At 32.8% G+C, this 15,687-nt stretch overlaps 1 protein-coding gene across 1 annotated transcript in view; it reads right to left on the bottom strand.

Annotated features, from left to right (window-relative positions):
- The window catches only part of LOC108912441 (neurogenic protein mastermind), a gene marked incomplete at its 3' end in the record, with an annotated part of 200,995 nt that overhangs the window by 35,565 nt on the left and 149,743 nt on the right, over positions 1-15,687 (bottom strand). The gene's annotated exons all lie outside the window — the stretch shown is intronic.

Here is a 15,687-nt window from a genome sequence, read left to right on the forward strand (position 1 = left end):
TTTTTTTCCTCTTCCATTTTCGCCTAAAATCAACTCTTGAAAAGATACATAATTAAATAGGAAGAAAAATATGACATTTTTCGAATTTTTTTAACATATTGTGCCGCCAAAAGTTAAGCCCACGTTTTTTTTTTTGTATGCGCATAGAAAAATTTTCATTTCTAGTGATATTTGAAAGCCAAAAATCTCCGTGGATATACGATTCACCCAAATATGGCTTTTTGAAACAGATATCGTCTGGACTATCATAGCAGCTGTTTATTTTTACAAGGTTTTGTAAAAATGTTAATAATCCCTATGTTAGATAATCTGGAGAAGATAACCTATTTTCTTGAGATAACAAATGGGGACGATTAACATTAGTCGAACCTTCTAAGGATTCTCAGATATGCATACTATGTATTTTAGCTGATATTATACCGCATTTTTTTTAAGGAAGCCATATCACGTATCTTTCTTCGATTACGTATCTATATTCTCTAAGTTAAATAATTAAGGCTTTAATAAATCAAATGTGTTTGTCTACACGCATACCCAAAATTGATAAATAAAAATAGAAAATTATCACATTTGCCATGATAATATCAGCGAGAGTTTAACGTAAGACAAACTTTAACAGGATATAGAACACATGTTTTTAAAAAGAAAAGTTCCTATAAACATATGTCGTAGAAGGCTTCGTTTCCGAGATACAGGGTGTTGAATATAATTTTTTTTCTCGAATTTTCATTATAACTTATAAACGAATGCTTAGATTTTTTTCATGTTTGGGGGATAATGCCTATTAATTAAGGGGCATAAAACAAGCGATAAGAATGTTCAAAAACTTGCACAGTGGCGGAGTGGAGGGGGTGCTCAACCCCTTTCTTAAACAGAACTTCTACGCCAATGACTATTTTTTAAAAAAACTGTTATTTTCATTATCTACATACAGTTTAACAAAAATAATGTCCCTTCTTCTGTTTCGAAATTCCTGTGCGTTTCCGAGTTATTTTGATTTTTAGTGTTTGTTGTGGTACTAAATTAAGTAATTTATTTATTATCAATTATCGGCTAAATATTTAATTCTTTCAACGAAACCTACCTAAATATGGTTTGTTAAGGATTCTAAAAAGCCGAAATCTCTTATTCTTTATCTCTTTCCAATGTAGTCAAAATAAATATTTGTTATATCAAGCCATACTCAAATACAAGACTTTTATAAGTTGAAATCTGTTTAGTACACTAATTTTAACAATCCTTATTTATTATGTGCTGCGTAAATACTAATGTACTGCAACTAAATTAAAAAAAAAAAACATTGAATGAACATTGATGTTAATGTTTATGGAGAAATGTTTTGAATTTATAACAATATTTAATTAACAACTTCTTAAAACTTTTTGGCAACTGCACAATACTGTATTGTATGTACCTATGTAATGTAACAGATTTCAACTTATAAAAGTCTTGTATTTGAGTATAGCTTGATATAACAAATATTTATTTTGACTACATTGGAAAGAGATAAAGAATAAGAGATTTCGGCTTTTTAGAAACCTTAACAAACCATAGGTAGGTTTCGTTGAAAGAATTAAATATTTAGCCGATAATTGATAATAAATAAATTACTTAATTTAGTACCACATCAAACACTAAAAATAAAATAACTCGGAAACGCACAGGAATTTCGAAACTGTATATAGATAATGAAAATAACAGTTTTTTTTTAAATGGTCATTGGCATAGAAGTTCTGTTTAAGAAAGGGATTGAGTACCCCCTCCACTCCACCACTGTGCAAGTTTTTGAACATTCTTATCGCTTGTTTTATGCCCCTTAATTAATTGGCATTATCCCCCAAACATGAAAAAAATCTAAGCATTCGTTTACAAGTTAAAATGAAAATTCGAGAAAAAAAAATGATATTCAACACCCTGTATCTCGGAAACGAAGCCTTCTACGACATATGTTTATAGGAACTTTTCTTTTTAAAAACATGTGTTCTATCTCCTGTTAAAGTTTGTCTACAAAAAACTGACTCACCCTGTATACATATATTTTATTAATACATGCCTACTTTAAAAATTATGAAAATTTTATTAAATGTAGTTAACTGATACTTAGACAACCTGATTCATTTTAATTTTTTGATTTATCTACCAAAAGTGATCACTCATAAGGTGAAGAAAAGACAAGTGTAAATTCGTTTTATAACATGGACATTTTCCACAAATATATACTTTTTATGAATAAAATTCATTTTATTCGCGAGACAAGCACTGGAGCCATTCCCTGTCTAAGGTACCTGTCCTAATATTAGACATACATGTAGTACAGAATACTGAAAATAATATCATAGGAAATCATTTAGAATGAATAAAAAACATACAAAGTGGCGCTTTTTTTGAATTTTTCCCAATTTTCAATTCAAGACTTCTTATATGTCTCTCTATAATATCTTTAAGCTATAAATTATAGCTGTGAATTGACAACTCTTTGCTATTTATATTCGGTAAGCTCAGATCTTTTTATTAAACAGAAATGTATTAAATTGCCCGATACATAAAAAAAAATATTTACATTTTTATGTGCAGAAAAGACTCGCACGTATCTATCTATACGAGTTTGTAATTTCATTTAATATAAAATCATAAAATGATGTTCTAGTGATATTCAAATCATTTTAGAACCCTGTAGCGGGAGTTTATTCTGTGCAAAAGTAGACCAAAAAAACGACAAGCTTGAAATCTCGATGCTTTCATTACTTTTGTTTTGTGTTGAAAGTTATTATTATGAGATGGATAAGGTACTTAATAAACAAGTTAGTGACTGATACAAGTGAGAGACGGAGATAACTATCACGGGCACGAAATTTTTATTTTCATGGGTAACTTGCCGCAATAGTTATAGTCTTTCCGATTTCAATTGAAGAACCAAGAAGTTGGCAGTATGTACCAGGTTCGGTCGCTGACGCAGCAACTCGGCATTTTAGAGTCCTTAACAAACCATATTTAGGTAGGTTTCGTTGAAAGAATTAAATATTTAGCCGATAATTGATAATAAATAAATTACTTAATACCACATCAAACACTAAAAATAAAATAACTCGGAAACGTACAGGAATTTCGAAACTGTATGTAGATAATGAAAATAAGTTTTTTTTAAATAGTCATTGGCGTAGAAGTTCTGTTTAAGAAAGAAGTTGGCAGTATGTACCAGGTTCGGTCGCTGACGCAGCAACTCGGCATTGAAATATTTGAAAAACTTGTTCCCATATTTATTTAGCCATACCCATATACAGGTCTGGTCGAACTAAACGTGGAGGTGGTAGAAATGTATACGCCCAGTTGAAGAATGCGCGCGCGGGCAAACGGCGTATAACACAGCCGCACTGGGCGACTGGGCAATAAATCTCAGTTGTTGACAAGTGGTTGACAAATTGCCTAGCAGTGCAGTGCAGCAATGCGGAATTTGGTGTGATTCAGGTAATTTTAATTTATTATAGGCACCTTCTATTAGTCATTCATATTGCAATTGCGAAAGGGAGACATAAGAGGGATATTTTGTTTAATAATATTATTACAACATGGCATTTTGGAGACCTTTTGAAACGGAACAAAACGAAATTTACCATCAATATAATAAAATTGTTTGAGGTCATAAATAATTAAAATATGTTGTTGGTCAAATGAACATATAATAGAAATTTTCTACACATTACATACAAATTATTATAACTTTTTACCTTTAGTAGAAAACTTTTTTAGGGGCGCCTATGACTCATTAAATTTTATTGCTAGGCGTTTTTATATATGATCAACTGACTTCGGAGGACTATACAAATATTGATACATCTCCATGAGTTTATCGATAGACGTTCTGACCAATCGATAGTTTTTTAAGAACGATGTTACTCCCCACAACCAAAAACATTTTTCATCATCATCGATCTTCTATATCGTTTTCATCATCAGCTGGGGTTTATTTTCATCATACAATGATACAATGATTTATAATCCAATGAACTTAATTCAAATTCAAAGATTCTCTCAAATCCAATGCTATTTCCCGTAATTTTTTCTAGTTGGCAAAAAATCAAATTTCTGGAAGTAGGTACTCAATCACAAAATAAGATTTCGTCTTATTTTCGGCCACAAACAGAGAATTGATTACTTCTTTCATCCCCTTCTTTTGGTGCCAACCCATTTTTGAATAACTTACTCCAATTCCTTCTTATCTTTTATCTCTGTGATCATATTTCCCATATGTATCAAGTTCGCATATTCAATTAACAAATGATATAAGAAATTGGTTTAATATTCCATTTATCATCTGATCCATTCTAATTGTAAGTGATAATTGGTAAGTACGACTAATAACTACGTTTTTGTCATAGATATACTATGGATGGAGCCAAAGTTTACTTTCTGTGCATTGTAACTGTTCCAACATGAACTGCAAAAGCGGCAGCGATTTGAAAAAGGATGCATGTAGCAACTCTAGTTATAAATAATAATAATATTAATAGTTTATATATTTTCCATTTTATTATTTCCGTAGTGTTGAGGAAAAAGGAGATAAGTTCAATTTTGGTCATTTTGAGATATGTCAACATCTCAGTTTTAAATATTCAAATATTTCTTCCGGGTCAAACGGGATATCGTTTGAAGTTAAAAAACATACTAGACCAATGTACATTACGAGATATGTCTGTAAAATGTACTTGTAGACATAAGTCAACTTGTCCCCTTTTGTACAAAAATATTATGTATTAAATTGTTGGTCAAAACAAGATAACTTGACATATCCCATTTTGTCCGAAAGTTTTTCGGATGTTTACACAGATATATCCCGTTTTGTTCTTATTCAATCTGGATTAAACTATGTAACAAGCCACTTGAAGTGAAGTTTTTTCTCGGAAACAACTGGTGTCGAAGAAAATGTCAAGTTTCAAGAAGAGTTAGACTTACAAGTTGAAATCTGAAGATAAGCTATTATCAGAAAGTAACCAATCGAAAAAAACCGTATGTTTCGATCTACAACAGTGTCTTCCTACTCCACAACTTTCTTCTGGAATTACCTTTTACTTAAGACAGTTGTGGACATTCAACCTAACAATCCATGATTGCGACGATAATCAGGCCTAGCCGCTAGAGGAGCTAATCAAATTGCATCATGTTTATATCAATTTCTTAGTAATCTTCCAAAAGACGTTGAAGAAATTACGCTTTATTCAGATTCTTGTGCGGGACAAAATAAAAATTCTCATTTGATAGCAATGTATTTTTCCATATTAAAATCGCTTCCAACACTTAAGGTAATATATCACAAGTTTTTAATACTTGGACATACTCACATAGAATGTGACGGACATCATGCACTTATTGAAAAGACAAGAAAACGTTCCGAGACACCAATTCACCATCCCCAGGAAGCCCTTTAGGAAGAGCGGCTCTCTACCAAATTTAGTTCTTGAATTAAAGTAAGTTGGTCCAGTTTCAATTTCCGAAAAGAAGAAAGCTAACCTAATGCCTTATATCTCCGAAATATTTTGAGATTTTTCCAAATCCTTGCCAACCAATAACGATAAGGACACATTCAGATTAATTATTTACTTTTATATTCATTTTATCTTTTGTTTATTTAAAAGAATGTGAGTTGGTTTCTATATATTTTTTTAATTTTTGTTCAAAAATGTTGAAATATGGCTAATGAAATAAGTACATTTTTAGTTAGTTCAAAACGGGATATGTCCCTTTTTTTCAAAATGTTAAAAATATTGAAACATGTTATTTACATATAAAAATACCAAGTTCTTTTCATCCTATTCCGAAAATTCCAAATACATTAATAGTATATCTGATTTGTAATAAACTTCCAAACTTTAAGTCAATTTACTGAAAAGTTACAAAAAACGACTTGTCTCCTTTTTCCCGGACACCACGGATTTAGTAGGAGGGCACTACCAAACTTCAATATTTAACATTCTGACATACCGCTCTCCATTTCCTTTTATACACAATTACACTTTTTTTAATAAATCTAAAATGTTTTCGTTACCCTCAGCCAATAACCCTTTATTAATCTCATCAGAATCCTAAATCTTTGCTCTCGAAAGTGGCCCTCAAAGATCCGAATAATGAACATCGCAAGTAAAGGCAGGGGCGCATTGTTCTGATGCTACGTCACGCTACGTCATCCGATACAACGCGTTCCATGTATCATGTGCGCACACTGTTCCCACATACCCGTTACGTTTATTTTATATTGAATTTATATCATTCGAGAGTCAGAAATCATGGCGACTAACAGTTCTTCTGATGAGAGCAATGAAGAAATTGAATGTAGATCGGGTTTGCTATTTTTAGGAGAAAGAGAAAAGAAGATAGTGGGTACTTCCAGTTAATTTAGAACGCAAGCAACTTCTTCCCAGATTTCTATTTTTAAATTTTGGTCCCCATAGGTTTAATTATCATATTATAGAGATATTAATGCTCCCCGATGTTTCCAATTAATAAAATTCCATCAATTTTTTATACCATTTTATGTGTATGATGTACGTAATCTGCGTGCATAATGAGAATCGGATAAGTGAGGATTCAAACAGGGTATCGTATGGAACGACACAATATGAAATGGATTCAAGCCAACTTGCACACAATGAGTGACTCTACCTTTATGATACGTAAAGATAGTAAGTACTACAGTGGCTCTATACAAGACAGTGGCGACAATAGCGACTAAACCCCGCCCATCCGCCATGTTGCATCCAATGTCAAATTAAAAGTAACTTTTATAAAAAATAAATTAAGGACAAGAGTATTTTTCTTATAAATTTTACGCACAGATTTTAAGCAAATAACTCCCTTGGAAAGTGATTTTAAATAATGAATGAATGTAGAATCTACTTGTGCAATAGGGGAGGATAAATATATAATAGTAGCAACTAGTAGTTTTTATTTTCTAGGTAAGTAAAATTAAGCTTACCTACATTACACAATGAAATTTATTGAGTTTACATTACAAAAATAAATACTTAATACTAGTGATAGTATTTGTTAAAATAAATGTCCAGCAACACTTTTACTTGCAAGCTTTTTTTTGCTTTTTGGCATTTTTTGGAAGCTATGTTTAATCGGAACATAATAAATCTTTTAACAATATTATTTTTGATCTGATGACAATTTGGTAGATCTAAATTTAAACCAGACATTTCTTTTAAGAAAACTCTTTTAAATTTATGTTCTGTCAAGATACAATCGCAAAACATGTTGTAAAACACTTTCCATCTGCAAGAAGAAACAAAATACCGCTTCATTGCAAAAAAGAGTGAATGTTCGCTAAATCTCCTAAGTACGCTAAATTTTGAAAATGTTTTATAAATCGGCGTTTTAGAACTAACAGCGTGTACAGAGTTTCTACAAGTTTTTGATGTTTTAACGATACTTTGAGCAATATATCCGCACACATTATAAAGAGAATTTAATTCACTAAAACTAAGATTAAATTTTGGTTCTTCTATGTTAGCAGGAACCTTAACTTCCTCATAAGTAGGTGTTATATTTTGTGTTATGGTGTCCAAAAAACCTGAAAGAAATTCACGGTCGTCGTCCTTATAGAAGCTTCTGCAAACATTATAACTATCCCTTAGCACAGAATACCCAATATAGTATCACTAATAATCACCAAAATTAAAATAAAACAATACAAATATTGAATAACACCAAGAACGCTCCTGACACATGACACATCATAGATGAATTTGGCACTGGATTCAACATGGCAGCTAAAATCACGTGGACCAATTAAAAATGATACACTCTATTGTCGCCACTGTTTTGTATTGAGTCACTGTAGTAAGTACCAGGTCCGTTGGACCTTGTATCGTACAACTTGTCATAGTGTGGCCTCAGAAGAGTGTATTTCTTCAGATCCTCTAGAGATGTTAATCTGTTCCAGAATATTCAGTCTGGAAATAGGAGATGAACAGAAAAAATGCCTTTAGATAAATATAACAGCTTCGTATTACTTTTCTCAACGCTCCCTCCAAAAATATGCTTATGGGGTCTTGCTAATTATTATTTAACCCTTTCTCTAATATGCTTTCAAAGTATGGCCATTCACATCCTGGACAACTACGGAAATGACTTTCCTGTGAAAGATTTACACTTGCAATTTTTTAATGTAAAAGGAGGAAACCTTAACTAAAAGAGTATGTTCTACTTTATAGACAATCAACCGAGAAAAAATGTGTTCCATGGTATAAAGCAAACATTTTTGCGCTACCTCTTCTTGCATATGTTCCATAGATAGTAATACTTTTAAATTGAAAATGAAAATATTTTTGGAAGATTAATTGCCCCGGCCTTATAATTTGGGATCTAGATGCAATATTCAGTTACAAATAAAACATATAAGATAAGTTATAACGATTCAGCTTTCTGCAATTATCCGATATCTTGCAACGTAAAGTAGGTATGCTGGAGTTCCATTAGTTTGCGTTTCCTATTAGGTACGTAAAATATAAAAATGAGACTTATAAATACGGAAATAAGCTTAATAGCAGCCGTATTGATTTTAGGACGTACCCAAATTGCACCTTAAAGTTGCTATTAAGTGAGTCAGAGTTGAATTATTCCAATCTAAGCGCAACGCTGAACCCAGGAATGATGAAAATAATGCAAAGTCCGCAAGTGAACAGTAAAACTTGTGTAGTGCATTTAAAGTATTGTCGAGAAGTCTGTGTAGCGGTCACGTTTGAGATCATTGCTCTGGCTTACGCCCAAGGCTTGATTATTACTGCTCCTGCTGCATTATATGGCGCTGGTTTCAACACTAAACTGTACCCCGCGACTGGTAACCGTGCTATATATAAAGTAAATCAATCTTTGCTTCTGGCGATTCCATCGGACCAGCGTAATTATAGCAAATTAGCAGGATTCAAATGAAGCAGTAAATTAATATTTTTTAATTATACGCAACATTTTTGAATAATTGGAAGGTATAAAATTAGCTTATGTAAAAATAGGATCTTGATATCTACATCCGCCATCATTTGCTCAATTAATAGAGAGTAACATAATGTTTCTTATACATATATCGGGTGTCATAAAATTCACGCAATTAAAACAAAAGACAGCGTGACAGCTGATAGTTCAGAGTTATTAAAAGTAGAGTGCTACACGAAAGAACAACGCGTATTAATTACTCAACAACATTTTAAAACTAATGAAGGTTTGGCAGACAAATTTCGCAATATTCGTTCAAAATATAGTCGGAATAGTGATTCAACTTCATCAACTCATCAAGAGATTAATTGAAAAATTAATTGAAACTGGATCAATTAATCTCAGCTGGGTCTCTACATCTGTAGCTAATCTCATCAACTATTCAACAGTAGCCATTTGATTCCTACCAATTGTAGTCTTAAACACTCTGGACATTCTTTAAAAAATCGTTCAACACGAAACATCGAGAGAGTGTTGTTGAGTATCCAGGAATATGTATTCGTATGCATCGTGGTCAAGAATTGGACACTTTGCGAAGTACAGTGTACTATCATGAAAGATTTGCAAGTTCATGCTTCAAAGTTCAATCGACTCAAGAACTAAAGCCTACTGAACACGCAGAGCGAAGTGAGTTCGTTAAATGGATTATGTAACAAGTGGATGCTGATTTTTAGAACAAAATCATCTTCAAGGATGAGGCTCATTTTCATCTTGATGACCTCGTTAATTGACAAAATTGTCGCATTTGGGGTTCAGAAAATCCACGATTAATTGATCCACGAAACAAATGCACTCATAACGTTTCACTGTTTGGTGCGATGCCTCCATCATCGGACCATTCTTCTTCGAAAATGCGGCTGGTCGGGCAATAGGTAACTACTTGGTAATCCAGTTTTTTGAGTTTAAATTGCAAGATATGGATGTAGCCGACATGTGGTTTCAATAAGACAGTGCCACATGCCATACAGCCCCAGAAACAATTCAATTACTGTACGAGTCGTTTCCTGGTAGTGTAATTTCCCGTTTTGGTGATCAGAATCAAAATCAAATAAATGAAAAATCTGATTTTTCTAAATTTCTGGGCATTTGGAAACTAAAACTACAACATAAAATACAGCAAAATTAGGCTCATACTGGACGACGATATTCTATTCTTTCTTTCTTTTATGAGAGGTACCTATAGTAGGATCGTATTCGATGCAAAGTAGAGCAAAAAGTTGTCGGTCTTTTATCAAAGGAAAATCTTGTCATCATTTTTAGGAGGCGTAAGATAAATCATTTCAAATTTAAAATGAAATTCAATGTAAAATCTGAAATATCGCTGCATACGCACTGTGTTCTGGTAGTAGCTGTAGTCGCCCAGGTGCATCGAGTGTACGAACTGGTCGGTTATACGTCAAATACTAACCTGGTGAGCTTTGCCGTCAATTAGAAAGCGCTTCCAAAAAAAATGTAGTACATATGTGGAATTTAGGAAACAAATTGGATTTGAAACAAATTGGATTTATAATAAATTATATTTAAAATAAATAGTTTATGAGAATAAAGGAATTTTTGTAGGAACAAGGGTGCCAGACCTGAACTGATCCCCTCGTCCCTTCATAATGTATAAATAAATTATTCAATTTGTAAAACCCTTAAGAACGTACTTCATTGGTTCCCTTGATAGGCAATGATTTATTACTTTGCATCGGATATGATCCTACTATACAATGTTTTCAGACATATTCAAATATACAACTACGGTAGTCTAGTTAAGAATCAATGTGTAAAAAAGTTGTTTATTTCGCTTACACAACCAAGCATTTCGTTTGGAGGAAACTAACGGTCTTTTGTGATACTGACCTTTTGTCAATTTATTAAATTAAAAATGTTTTATAATAAAAACTGTTTTATGATTATAAAAATGGTACAACAAGCGAGGCACACAAAACGGTCCGTTTGTACATTTTAATTACATAGTCTGCTGATATTGTTCAATGAATCGAATCTTTTATGAAACTATTACAACATAAACAAATCCCAAATAAGGTGTAAACCTTGATTTATAACATTACAGATAGTAAACAACTTTAATTAATGAATTATTGTCACTTAGTGAATAATTTAAACTACACATTTGTCGTTTTAAACAAAATTTCATCGTAAATAACAATTTGTGATGCAATATGTCACTCACATACCTCTGTAGAAGCAATCATGATTCAGTAACAGAAATACACATATCTAAAGATATTTATTTTTACTGTACTTAGTAATTTTGTTTCATACATGTCAGTAGTATAAAATTAGGTAATTTTCTCATTTATTCATAGAATTAAATATAATTTCATTGTAAGGTATTTATTATTGCATTATTTAATTAATTTTCTACTTAAAATATAAAACATTAACTAGTAGTGCAATTCATCACAAAAGCAAACAAGTCAAAATATCAAATAAATTATTTGATCCCAATGTCATTAAATTAAACCCAAAATTTAGGACAGTTTTATCTGTAACCCGAAAACAGATTTAAATATCAAATTATCTTGAATACCGGAAAATTATATTACATAATTTATTTCTTTCCTCTAGTTGTTTCTAAAATATATTGCATGTCTATAAAAATAGGACAGTACTGTAAATAATTTATGTCTATAGAATATTTGCTATGTCCAGAAGATTGTAATCATTTTAGATGAAAAATTCTTACCACACTTTTTACTTTTATTATTAAATTTTTACTACAAATGTTTTACAAGTTTAACAACCCAAGATTTCATTCATTATTCAACAGGATGGCCAAATACAGGGTGTTCTATTTAAAAAACTTATGTTATATGAAAAACTGTGCGATTTGTAAAAAAATCTTAGTACGACAATGGCTTCCTCATAAAAAATAGAACAAATCATGTTCCAACTTTTTTCTTCTAAATTTAATGACTACGGAGATAGAGAAGTTAATGTAAATGGACGATTTTTCAAAAAAAAAACCTGAATATCTAACAGTAAACAAGTCAGCCAAGATCTTTTGTCATCAGCGAAGTAAACTCAAAAGAACAGGACGGGGCATCGAAATCAGATTTTTTGTATCTATCGCCGTTTTGGCTGTACCCCATAAAACTATCGAAAATCAACCACCCTGTACAAAAGTAATTCTAAATTTCTAACTCTTAAAGTTTGTAAAGTTTTAACAGACACCCTATATAAGTCGGTATATTAAAATGCATATTGTTCAGAAACTAGGAGAATTTTTTAATAGTTGTTTTCAAAAACCAAAACCGTTCAAACTGTAAAATTGATAAGGAGTGTCTTATCTGTCAATCAAAATTATTAGTGAGGAAATGTTTCTAATAATTTTCTTTTTGTGAAAAGTCTCTATTTGAGATGCGTGTGTACCCACGTGTGTCTTAGTAACGAGTGAATACAGACTAAAATGCCTCATATCAATATAATAACAACGAATTAATGGACATAATGAAAATTGTGACTTAAATGCTCATCTTTATGTAAGCAATTTGGCAATTTGTGTAAACAAAGCTAGTCGAGCTATCGACAGATTCAGCGGTTCAAAAATTTTTCTTCGTATTATTGTGTTGTAGGTAATAAAAAAGTTATATTTGCAAAAATATTTTCCTCCGCTAATTTACTCTTCAAATAACCTCTCCAAGTTTGTAATCATCCTGTACATAGAAACGCAAATTAATTAAATCGTATCCCGAAAGATGACATGACAGACAGTGAACATGTTTACTATTACATATCTAGATCTAAGAAAAATGTATTTACTGCTCAAACAAATACATACTTAGTTGTGGTTCCATAACAGTAACAAATATTAAATTTAATGCTATTAACGTTTTATGCAAAGGAGTAGTAGGTAAATAGATATTATACAGGGTGGGATCTTGAAACCGAAACAGCGAATAACTCTCAGGAAAATTATTTTTCCGAAAAACGCCGAATCAGGTCGATTTTTGACCGAGGGACATATTTTCACATAAATTTCTTGGTACAGGCCCTATCCCCCTGGGAAGGGGGAGCAACCCCCCAAAAATCTTAATAGGAAAAGAAGGTTAATTAACACATCGTTTGAAAGGTATTCTAATTCTCTACACAACCGTGTCTTATTTTTTAAAGAACTCCGCACAAAATCAATGGAAAATAGGTCCCAGTCGATTTTGCTGAAATTGCAGTATATTATAGTTTTTGATTTTCTGATCAAATGTTGTCATGGGCCCAAAGTGATCCTGTGAATAGTTTCAGAGATAAAGAGGGGGGAAGTATGTGATTTTTGCTGTATGCCTGAGTAAGCTTCACGAAGTTGATGGAATCAAAAACTGAGGCATGTAATGAATTTTGACCAGTAGGTCCAATACTTTTGAGATCGCTGAACCTGAATTCGGGGATAGCTTAGCTATCTAAAGTCACGTGGAGGTCAGGTAAAGGTCGTTTCAAGATCTAACTGAAGAAAAGACTAGTATTGAATTTTGACCAGTGAGTGTATAGGTTTTTGGGCTGGCAGAATCTGAATCTGGAGATAGCATAACCCTAAAGGTTACCTTCAAGTCAATTCAAGGTCATTTCAAGATTAAACTAAAGAAAAGGCTTGTATTGAATTTCAACCAGTGCGAATATAAGTTTTTTTTTTGGGGGGGGGGGTGAACTGAATTTGGAGATAGCTTAGCCCTGCAATATCACATTTGGGTCAAGTCAAGGTGATTTGAAGGTCAAAGTAAAGAAAAGGCCTTTCACGAATGTTAACCTGTAAGGATGTATGATTTTGAGGTCGCTGAACATGAATTCGGGGATAGCTTAGAATTATAAGGTCACCTGCGGGTCTTGAATTGAGATTAAGTCAAATGAAATGACCTTGACTTGATTTTCAGGTGACCACGACCTTTACCTGACCTCCAGGTGACCTTAGATAGCTAAGCTATCCCCGAATTTAGGTTCAGCGATCCCAAAAGCATTGTACCTACTGGCCAAAATTTATTACATGCCTCAGTTTTTGAATCCATGAACCTAAAACTTCGTAAAGCTTACTTAGGCCTACAGCCAAAATCACATACTTCCCCCTCTTTATCTCTGAAACTATTCATAGGATCACTTTGGGCCCATAACAACTTTTGACCAGAAAGTCAAAAACTACAACATACTGCATTTTCAGCAAAATCGACTGGGACCCATTTTGTGTGGGGTTCTTTGAGCTAGTAGTTTCGGAGACACGGATTGTTAATAAAAAAGCTCCTTTTTACAAATTTATTTGCAAGTTAGTACATGTCAGCCAATTAAGTTTTCGAAATAATTCTCGTTATTCTCGATAATGTTTGTCAACGCTGGATCAACGTTGTTCTCCAACAAATCCAAGTACATCTCTCCGGTGAGATTACCTGGCAAGAAAAAAAAAACAACAATACGGTTACCAAAATTTTCAACCCATACATTTATGTATGCTGGCTTATAATCGCTTATAACGACAATTATAAGGATTGACGGTGCCATTAAGAGAAAAAGAACAGTCATCCGAGAAAAAGATATTAAAAATAAGTTCCTGTGCAAGGTGAATTATGTATGATGTTTCAAAATTTTGCGAATTCTGTTTTGCCCAAAAAGGACTTAGCTGCCAGTTGCCTCGTACTCGTTTTGGATTTTTTTTGTCCCCATCACTCAAGTTTTTTGGGGGTTGCCCCCCCCCCCCCAGAAGGGCAGAGTTTGTAACAAGAAAATTATGTGAAAAGATGTCCCTCATCGATCAAAAATCGGCCTATCTCGGCGTTTTTCAGAAAAATAATGTTCCTGAGAGTTATTTACTCTGTTTCGTTTTCAAGAGTCTGCTCTGTATTATTAAATTTATTACATTACAGTTATGCTTATTTCATTCACCATTTATCCGTGAAATTAAAAAAAAAATCGATTGATTTAATAAATGGCGATTTAATATAAAATATTCAATATTTTAAACACCTCACAGACGACGTTAACCGTTTCCTAGCTAAGACCATTAGGAGCAAATTATCCGCCCCGCGTATCTATCAGTTAATAAGCACGACAAGGAGAAGCAGAAGAAGTATCGCCCGTCCCTATTCTCTGCCCTATCGCCAGTTGCCATCCCTTGGGATGTCCGGCCAGCCCTGGTATTGATTGCGCGCTAGTGCGGCCACAAGTAACCACCGACGTCACTTAGTTGGCACTGACACCCACTGTTTCTTTAAATAATTCAATAGATACCCCCTCGAGCCTCCTGGAAATACATTCCGGACTACCCACGTTTATTGGGTTCCAATATTTACGATTAACCCACGGTTAACAAATGGCAAGGAACATAAAATAGAATCCATTGGACGTCAAATATTAATACTTCCGTACAAGTTCACGTCAATATCCCATTTTAATGAATGAAATTATAACAATGACATTATTTTATTCCATTAGATTTTGTTTTGAACTGGAGTTTTTTAATCTCATACACTTATTACTAAATCGAATACATTTTTACTGCAATGAAACAACACAGATTGACAAAATTTTAATCCAGACAGCGTTCTATAGTTTTCCGAAGGTTTTTGACGCTTTGAATCCGAATTCTACCTTAGAATCGTTTCATAACGTCAGGCTTTTCAAAGATACTAACTTAAATGTGGGAAAACACGTTTTTTCACCATATTTGAGGTTATGTTGCATCACTACTATCCCTCACCTTTAAAATCCAATTTA

This window comes from Anoplophora glabripennis, unplaced genomic scaffold (assembly GCF_000390285.2).
Source record: "Anoplophora glabripennis isolate ALB-LARVAE unplaced genomic scaffold, Agla_2.0 scaffold625, whole genome shotgun sequence".
Lineage (NCBI taxonomy): Eukaryota > Metazoa > Arthropoda > Insecta > Coleoptera > Cerambycidae > Anoplophora > Anoplophora glabripennis.